The sequence below is a fragment of the Aulostomus chinensis genome, chromosome 9 (assembly GCF_037954235.1).
Source record: "Aulostomus chinensis isolate RoL2024-O1b breed Wild chromosome 9, RoL_Achi_v1.0, whole genome shotgun sequence".
Classification (NCBI taxonomy): Eukaryota; Metazoa; Chordata; class Actinopteri; order Syngnathiformes; family Aulostomidae; genus Aulostomus; species Aulostomus chinensis.
The window spans coordinates 17,292,295-17,302,731 of NC_141328.1; positions in this window are offsets into that span (position 1 = coordinate 17,292,295).

The following is a 10,437-nucleotide window of genomic DNA, read 5'->3' on the forward strand; positions in this document are numbered from 1 at the left end:
CCTAATCAGAGAAAGGTTTGTAACCAGAAGAAATAACACATATCTCAGGAAAGGAAATGCCCTGATGACTGCAAAGAATCAGACGACCAAAGAAGACATTTGTAGCTTTGTTTTTTTCTAAACAAAAAGACTTTAGAAATCCAAAAATGTCAATGGATCTAACCTCAAGCGAAATAGGAGGTGTTTTTACTATGTTTATATATTTACCATCTTATGGCTTTAAAAAGACCAATGCGGAAAAATGTCACATATTGAGCTGTTTGTTTGTTTTTAGCAATATTTGCAGGATGAGAGCACCTTTGGTTGCAGAATCAGTTGGCAAATTACAACACAATCAAAACCAACTGCTTTTTGAGGACAGTAACGACTCGATTTTTACCTCAGTGTAAAAAAAAAAAAAAGGGAACAAGATTGGGAAGACTTCTGATGTGATTTCAATTCAAATGAAATAAAATACAAAAGACAAATATAAGCATTCCCTCCTGAGCAAAAGTACAAAAAAAATGTGTTTGCTCTAATTTGGGTACATTAAGAACGTAAACTTGGACTATTTTGTTCAACTTAGAATCGAGGACATATTTGTCTTGAACCAGTATTGTTGTGAAATCTCACAGCGGTCATCAACAGGTTTAGTTCTTTCCTGTGCCAGACATGATAGGACTTGAACATTTGTAGAGGACTTGAGGTTACATGCAGTCGCATTTATTCGATTCAAAAAAGATGTTCATTTCAGAAGTCATATTGAAGGATGCACCAGGCTGTCTGTCGTTTCTTCTCTCCACTGTCACTCAGGGAGCCCCTAGCGTCCTCAGACAGGTAACTTACTAAGGGCTGTCGGGCGACTGTGATGGTCTCGCTTCAACAAGATTGTCAGCAGGCTGTGCTGCTGTCTGGAGCCCTGCAGAGGGACTGAGAGGGTACAGCTGACAGGTATTAACCCTGGAAGACATCTTGGGTTTTTTTACTTGAACTCGTGATATGTGGGAGTAAAAACGGTTTTTGTAGAGTGCTGAAAATATCAGACACCATTAAGATGTAGGTCTATGTTGCAACAGTAACGAAGGAGTGTTTGGACATGACCCGAATTGAGGGCCAAATCAGGCAAGCAACATGGATCAACATAGCTTGAATGAAATAAATTTTTTAAAAAGATATAAAACAATTACACTTTAAATAATTAGCAATGTTCTTTTCGAGTTTGGGATGTGAGAGTTTTTGATGTGATAGATGATGTAAATTTGCTGGAAGCGAAATAAGACAAAAAACCAGGAGTGACAGTTGATGAATGCATTTTAGCACAATGTGCGCTTTGGCTCTTCAAAGGGAAATGACAACATCTTATTTTCAGTGTCGGTAGAACAGTTTTAAATCGACAGAATGATTATTTTTCATTAGTCCCATATGTTTGTCTTTTGACTTCTAACTAATAGATGTCTCGAGTTCACAGAGATGTTTGTCCCTCCTGCAAGACTTCTCTTCTGGATGCAGAAAGAGCCAGCCACGTTCGTTTAGTTCAAATCTAATGGTGACTGACGGCAAACAACAACTACAGCGACAAAAACAAAAGCGAAACTGTCCAAAGACATATGTTTAGAACCTTTCAAGCACGTCGTCCGGGATAATGGTCTTGACCCAGCTATACGTTTGGTGAAATACATTCACAAAATAAAATAACTGTAACCTGAAATCTGTATATATTATCAGGAAAAAAAAACTCTCCTTCCGAATAAATCCTGTAGAAAACGGTACAAATATAAAGGTTACGATGTAGCTGGATTACTATGTTTTTGCTGTGAAAATAAATAAATCAGATATTTTTGTGGTTTTTTTTTTCGCTTAAAAATGTTCTCCTCTTCTCCTCTGTGGTTGAAATCTCTGCTCTTACTTGTTTGGACGTGTTTGAGGAGAACTCTGTTCGCTGCTCCGCTATATCAACCACCAGCTCCGATTTAAAACTGATGTGCCAGCAAATGGAGACCTTAACACACGGCTGAAGTCCGCTCAAGCCGGTAAACAACAAAGATGGAGAGTCACTTCAGTCTGGGTTCAGCTGTGATAGGGAAATAGAAGGCTCTCGCACGCGCATTCATTAGAAATAAATCTACCGGGAAGGGAACCATAAGATTTCAGCCTGGACAGAGAGAGGCGTCAGAGGTGCAGACCTGAGTGACCAAGATGTGGCTGTGGTGCCACTGGGTGACCAGGAGTCTGGACTGTGAAGCAGGACTGGCTCATCCACAGAGTGTAAGTGGCACCACAACGGTAGTTACTTCCTCTCTACACCGAGCTAGCATTTCCTCACTTGTCTGTGAGCGTATTCATGTGAAAGGGGCGGAGCCAGAACTAGATCGCCACTCACCAACATGGAGAGTTGGAGAGAGGTATATTATGTTCAACAGCGGGAAAAAAATCCAAACATTACGAATACGCAGTCAAAGTGATTCCATGATATTTTTTACTATCATCTCATGTTCCGTGATCAAGTATTGGGAGATGAATACAACCAGATGTGAGTAAAGCAGCCACAAACTGTACTCCATTAAAAGTACTGTTACTTGAAAATAATATTTAGTCAAGTGAACATTCAAGTGGTTATAAAAGTAATACCTTGAATAAGAGTTAAACAGTATTTAGTGCAAAGACTTCTCAAATACTGAGTTATTTCTGATTTATTAACTAATAAGAGCAAGTGGAACAAAGCCGAATGTGACAGAGTAAAAGTAATGTTCGTTATTCACAGATGTACTCAAGTAAAAGTAAAAAACAAATCATCATACGTAAAAAATATGAATTATCCCCAAACTGTTGAGGTAACTGTAACAGAATAAGTGGAAGCATTATTTGCCACCTCTGACCACAACTTTTGTTTACAATCATAACTAATTTTCAACAAAGTAGCAAGACAGAACTGATCTTTCCTATATTCTCAATTTACTGATTCACTGATGAGTAAATGGCCCTGGCGGAGTCCATGCACACTCGCTGATGAGCGGTTTATCGTCCCCACTACGCTGTCCAGGGGGCCCTTCAGTTGACAAACTCTCCTAATGACCTGCTAACTGACGCGAGGTGGATAGGGGCCAGTTTAGGTTTGAGCAACTTGGGGCCCTCCCACGCTCTGTGTGCGGGACCGGCCCTTTTCGGCAACCAGGGTCGGGTCTTTATGGAAGAAGTGGAGGGGGAAGTAACCTCTAAAAGCTTAAGTCATTCCCTCCTGCAAACTCGTTGAATAAAAACTGAACATTGTAGTTCTCACGAAGAGCGAGTCAGTTGTATCCTGTTGTGTTAGCAAACGCACAGTGTGAGAGAAGAGAAAGCCCAAGCTGAAAACTGAGTGCACAAACATCAGAATAACAAACGCGCATGCGGAGAGGAGGAAGTCAAAGCTGGAGGTGAAACAGCTGGAGCTTTAGCTGGAGAAACAAGAATACAAAAAAGTAGTCCATCTCTGCCCTACAGGCTCATCACAGGGACTGAGTGTTTACCTCCACCGTGAGCTTATATTATACCGTTTTTCCTGAGACCTCATCAAAAGGTTCTCAAACTCTATCTGGGTGACTCAGAAACGACCTCTCGCTTTGCTCCCTCCTCAGGGTGATGTCTGACCGCGCCATCGTGGAGCCTCACTGTCCTAAATCAGAGAAAACTCCATTTTTTTATTTTCTCTACGTGTCAAAAATATGTAAATTCTACCGTCTACTGGTAGAGGGTTGTTTTTTTTTTTTTTTAATGTACTGGGAAATGATAATGTTTAACGTCCTTGGTGGCAATTTCTTGGAGGCGTTCATTTTTGTCATCGAACTTCGTACTGAAACTCTGTCAACTTTGTGTGGTTCCATCACGATGAGAAGCAAATCTTTTGAAGGTTCACAAATAAAAGAGAAAAATGTGAATTAGACTGTGCTAGTTTTGTCAGAAAAAGGTAATAATAAAATGTAGAAGTTGATGTCCGGAAACAAAGGAATAGTTTGGTGTCCTCATAGATCCGCATGTTGTCGTTGTTACCGTCCACATTGTTTCACGTGAAAGACGCCGTCACGTGGCACACGTTGGCTACGTCAGAACTTTTGAAGCAATTGCGTTTCCGTCTCCCAAACTGCGCACTTAACTTTTTTCCTCATACTGTAGATCAAAAACCACGTCAAGTGAGCATAAAATAAAGAAATGTAGTGATTTTTGTTTTAAAATTTTGCATTTCCATCTCCATTTTCTGAAGCGATACTCCAGAATGTGCATAGAAACAGATCAGCTTAGTAAAGTCTCTTGAGAAGAAGTTTTGACTGATCAATGGAGCTCGGTTTGAGGTGAACTTTTCTAAGTGGATGTTGTACCACGGTAGACTTGAAGCTGATGGCAACAACACCAGTCACAAATCATTTTCAGTATTGTGGGTCCTAGAGAAAGGCAGAAACCCCCTCAGAATCTTTCCTGACAGTCGTCCAGGTGGTGGGTAATTGGCTTCCAGGTTGACATCAGTTTGACAGGGTCTAGAAATGTGCAGTCTGGGAATCAGTGTATACATATTTTATGACTAAGTTGACATAGAAACCTTGCTGTTTGTGACTAGTGTGTGTTTAATAGTGTAATGGCCCGAAAAGAAAAGAAAAGAAAGAAAGAAGCGGGAATAACAAATGGCCATGGAAGAGGCCCAGCAATCAAATTAGCAACATTTTGATCCTATATTTTTTGTGCTTGTCTTGTCACTCAGAAAGAGGCAGTGGAGAAGACGGTTAAAAAAAAAAACCCCAAAAGGAATCAGAAAACCACTGATGCAAAAAAAATTAAACGAATGCACCTCACGCCAAGATGTATCCCTGTGTGTTTTCATGCAATTCACTTTCAGCTATTTGTGTCGGAAGCTCAGTATCTGTGTTGCCTGGTAGTGTCCTTCTCCTATGCACCTTTTCCATCTAAAACATGTGCAAAGTGTTTATTTTCAGTAAAAAAAACAAAACAACAGTTTACAAAGTGCCCGAGCATGCATCACGTCTCAGATGATCAGCCTGTCGTTCCGGATAAATAACCTGCAACTCACATGGATGTGGGTTGCAGATGTGTTCACACGAGTGCCCAACACACTCATAAATGAGTCCCTGACCCCCTCTGGATGTCATTTCAACTCGCATTCTGTCTTCAATGTGTCTTTGCTTTCTACACAAGGACTCTCAAGTGGTCACGTTTTTCCTGATTGCACTCTCTCAGGCCAAAATGCCTTGAACGCCAAGTGTAAATGGACTCTCCTTATTTTCACTCCTGCTTCAAGTGACCCAAATGCAGTCTTGCTAACAAGTGGGACAAATCTGATCAGTTATATGTAAGTGTTAACATGGGGGGGGGGGGATCAGATGAGTAAAATATTATTGGAGCTAACCATTAAGACCTGCCAGCCGTTGTAGCAGAGCGTAGTGGAGCAATGGAACGTACCATCTGCTCACCTTCTGGTCTGAGTGGTAAATGTTTACTGCTCTGAGAGTTATGGTGAAAGAAACCGACAAAATTTGGGGTATTTTAGATTGTAGTCATAGGGCAGTGGTTAGCAATAAGCAGCCCGCGGGGCAAAACTGACCCCCAAGCAGTGACATCTGGCCTGCCAGATTATTTTGATGATCTGACTTTTTTAAAAAAATCATGTGTTTCATTTCTTTGCACATCTGCAAAAACACAAAAAATTTCAGCCTTCTTGAAAGTTCAACTGAAAGAAAGACAAAGCCTTCATGGCAAGGAATGGCCCTCAAAGGCGTCTGTGAGGCGGGCAGTGGACCTGGTTCACTAAGGTAATGACATCATCCATCAACTTGCCAGACACTAGTTCTTCACTAAGCATCTAAATTATTATTAATTAAGCTGTGTCAGTCATTGGCTTTAACTTTATGTTGGGATGTGATGCCTCATACCAGGATGCTGCTGCTGTGTCCATAGCTGCTGTCATAAGATAATAGTTTCCTAATTAAACATACCAGAATAACAAAGTAAAGAACTGCGGATGGTTGTTTTTTGAGTGATGTAATGTAACATTTGTCCCACCAGCTTTTTGACTGGATAAAAAGTGTTTTTACCTCATTCTGTCTACTGAGTCTACCTGAGCCCAGCAGGCAGGAGTTTTTAAGAGTAGGAATTTATGACAACCTGTCTCTCTTGGGGTCTTCACCACTTTATCCCTCTCCACCGCCTAAATCTCAGAGGATGTGACATGACAAGTTATCAACCCGCTGTTCAAGAGTTTTGTGAAAGATTTACAGCTGACACAGCCGGTTCGGTTATGTCAGGAAACACTGACACTGTTTGGTCACTATCATCGGCCAACAGACAGGGACGGTCTGAAGCTGCTCCGTATTTGGTAAACAGTGCAGAGAAACTTTGCACTGCTTTATGTTCCTCTGCACTGAACATAACCCTGTTTCCAACAGTGTTTCCTTATGCAGCTTCACACACACACACACACACACACACACACACACACACACACACACACACACACACTCCAATTCCCATGAAACCCTGTGTGTGTGTGTCTGTGTGTGTATGAGTGAGCAGTCATCAGAGTCCAACTATGCTTTATATAAAGAGGAGGGACTAATTAACAGTGAGATAACAGCTGGGCTCATTAACCCACCCGGCCCTGCTCATGTCAGTGAGCATCCGTCCATCCATTTTCTATACCAGCTCTCCATTAAGGGTCACGGGGGGGCTGGAGCCTATCCCAGGTGACAGTGGGCAGGGTTCAACCTGGCAGGGCCATCAGGAGCAGTTAGAGGTTCAGTATCTTGCTCAAGGATACTTCAACATGGTCACCAGGGGAAGTGAGGACCAAGTGTGAAGTGGCTGGGATGAGAATCAGCACCTCCAAGTCTGAGGCCATGGTCCTCAGCCAGAAAAGGGTGGACAGCCCACTACAGGTCAGGGGGGAGGTGCTGCCTCTGATGGTGGCGTTAAAGTATCTCTGCATCTTTTTCAGGAGTGAGGGTTGGAAGGAGCGGGAGATTGACAGGATTGGGGCGGCATCCACAGTGATGTGGGCGCTAAGCCCGTTGTTGTGGTGAAGAGGGAGTTTAGCCAAAAGCTCTCGATTTACCAGTCAACCTAAATTCCAACCCTCACCAACGGTCATGAGCTTTGGGTAATGACCGAAAGAAAGATCGCGAATACAAGTGGCCAAAATGAGTTTCCTCCAGGGTGGCTGGGCTCTCCCTGAGAGACAGGGTGAGAAGCTCAGTCATTCGGGAGGGACTCAGGGTAGAGCTGCTGCTCCTCCATGTAGAGAGGAGTCAGTTGAGGTGGTTCGGACATCTGGTGAGGATGCCTCCTGGACGCCTCCCTCGGGAGGTGTTCCAGTCATGTCAGACCATGAGGAGGCCTCAGGGCCCACCCAGGACACGCTGGAGGGCTGGCCTGGGAACACCTCAGGAGTCCCCCGGAAGAGCTGGTGGAAGTGGCTGGGGAGAGGACAGTCTGGGCTTCCTTACTGAGGCTGCTGCCCCCACGACCCGGACCGGGACGACTAAAAATACTAATTCTTTCCTTACTTTAATTTAAAACTAAAAACTGCTTTATTTCAATTTGAAAAGTAAAAATCTCAAATATTGTTGCAACTTTTTAGTTTTGAAAACTAAAAATACAAAATATCTAAGTTATGTAACTATCAGTGGGATACGTAAAAAAGCTTGTTCAAAAATTATTCCATACAATGATTGATATAGTCGATGACTCATTGTCATTGTGGTCCATAACAGAATAAAGGAGCAGAGGCTGTTTTAGGCTTTGATCTGTCATCAGTTTTGTGTTTTTTGACAACCAGTGACACTGTTTCTGGTGTGACTCACACGTAAGAGTCCATTACTGGCCCCTCTGATTAGAGGCCCGGGCTGTCGCGGGTTAAATGAGCCAGAGCCGTCACTGCTTCAAACATAATCTCATTGTAATGCAGTTAATGTATATCAACACACCAGACCACTTGGTGTCACAGCTCCATTCTTTTCATACATACATATAGTGTGCAGATGGTAGAGCTGCAAACCGTAATCAGTTTTGTGGTGTTGTTGATCTGGACTGGGTCATTCACTGAGAGGTGTTGCTTATATAACTAACCGCCTTCACTGGGCTTCCACTGGGCTCTTGCTTATTATATTTTTTATATTCGCAATGGTGTGTGTGTGTGTGTATGTGTGTGTGTGTGTGCGTGTGTGCGTGTGTGTGTGTGTGTGTGTGTAGGTCCCAGACTACCCTCCCATATAGACCAGAATGTAAACAAGCTTGTGTTAAATTTCAGTGTGCTGGCTGACTCTTCAAAGGTCACTCATGCAATTGAGTACCGAGTGAATAATTTTCACACACACACACACACACACACACACACATCATGTACTTATATCTTCGTGAGGACTTTCATTGATATAATACATTCCCTAGCCCCTCACCCTAACCCTAAACCATCTCAACTGATTGCCTGACCCTAAACTTGACCCTAAACCTAAACTGAACCTAATTCTAACCTCGACCCTAAAACCAAGTCTTGATCTTCAACCTGCCCTTTGAAGATGTGAGGACCGGCTAAAATGTCCTCACTTTCCAAAAATGTCCTCACTCTGTTGGTTAAATACGTATTCTAGACCTCAATATGTAGCAAGTACAAGAACACACACAAACACACACTCACACACACATACACACACCGCACCACATGAACCTTTGAATGGACATGACACCTGAAGCAATTAAGTCAGTTTCTGCTAAAATCAAAAGAAAGTTTGGACTCCTGTTATTTACAATCACTTTACTCAATAAGTCATTCATTAAATATAAGAAACTGACAAATGAAGATCATAAGCCCCCTGATCCTGTCTGTCTGAGAAGAGATCGAGAGATACCTACTGTTTGACTTTTGTTAAATCAACAATCGATCAGCCAGTAGTGCCAATTGATTTCCCGTCATTACACCAATCTAGCACTGACTAGTGCCTGGTGCACATTGGGGGATTTTTTTAAACGTTGGCTGACTTCAACAAGCCTGCAGGTGAAACCTAACATCCGGATTGATGCTGGTCTGAGAGACTAAACGTGGGCAAATTGTTGCACGGCCCAGTTTGCTGTTCGGGTCAATAGGTTGGTGTGTTTTCTGTAGTGGTTCAGTAACGTTAGACTCTGAAGGATATTGAAGCAGGTAGTGAGGGCAGAACGTGTCACTCATGCATTCACATGTTTCACGTGTCCCACTGACACATGGCTCGTGGCAACATGGCTGGTAACAACAACAGAAACATGAGACCAAAATGTTCCTCCGTCTTATTCATGGAAAAAAAAAAGCATAATAATGTACACGTTCCCATGGCGACTACTTGTTTTACTTCCTCTACATTTTATCACAGCCACGTATGTTATCGTTATCTAAACCGCCATCTTCTGAGCGACCTAGAGCAGTGTATCCGCTTCAACCGTTCGATGGAAACTCAACTTATTCATATTTCTTTTTTCTGCATTTCCTGCAGACTTTTAAAAGATTGAATCGGCGCTGAGATGGAAACCAGGCTGTCGTGGATTTCTCAGCTCAAACTTTTTTAATAGACTGTGAAAGAGCACGAAGACTTCAATGTATCAGTGCATACTAATTAATCTAGATAGATTATTCCAGGAAGTAATGAACCATTTAACGTCAGTGGAAAGTCTTGACAGACTCCACTCTACATATCTGAGGTATTCAACTGTGAAGGTTTATTGTGATATCTTAACGGCACACTGAGCTGACTTCTCTGAGCTTCTGCATTGTTTAAACTGAATAAATATACGTGAAATCTTAATTAGTACAACTTGTTCATCAGGGATCTTTTACAACAGGCAAACCTTGCAAATTCAAATTGAGCAAAAACATAATAGGACTGCATTGTGAAAAACAGTCGGGTTAAAGACAAAAAAATCAGGACAGGCGAAACACGGTACGTCCTTACTGACTTGGTGACAAGGTGTGACAATAACAAGTCGATCTCCATGGAATACACACCACATTGTACCTGTTGAAATGGTTTAAAACTGTTTGTAAAAAAAAAAAAAAAAACTTCTAAATTTGACCAACGTGCATGATATTAGAGAGTGTATTACTTTTTGAATAACATACATTACACCATAAGCCAGCTATAAGTAATTAGAATGACTAGTAATCTTGCTAACTTACGCTCAAATGGTCCAAAAATATGAATTATTCACCGTTAGTTTGGCTACTGAGATAAATCTGTAAAACCCCACCCCGCACCCAAAAAAACGAAAACCAGCCGCTTCATCCAGTTCTTCTGGTCTAACTCTCTGGGGAGTTGCTGTCTTTTGAATTTTGATGTGCCCCAACATTCCGCCATGTAAGTGGACTGACCTTTTCCCTGCTTTCCAGGCTTATTAACGCCATCTTTACGTCAGATCAGCCCTTTGAGGAGTTTGCAGCCAAGATGATGTCCT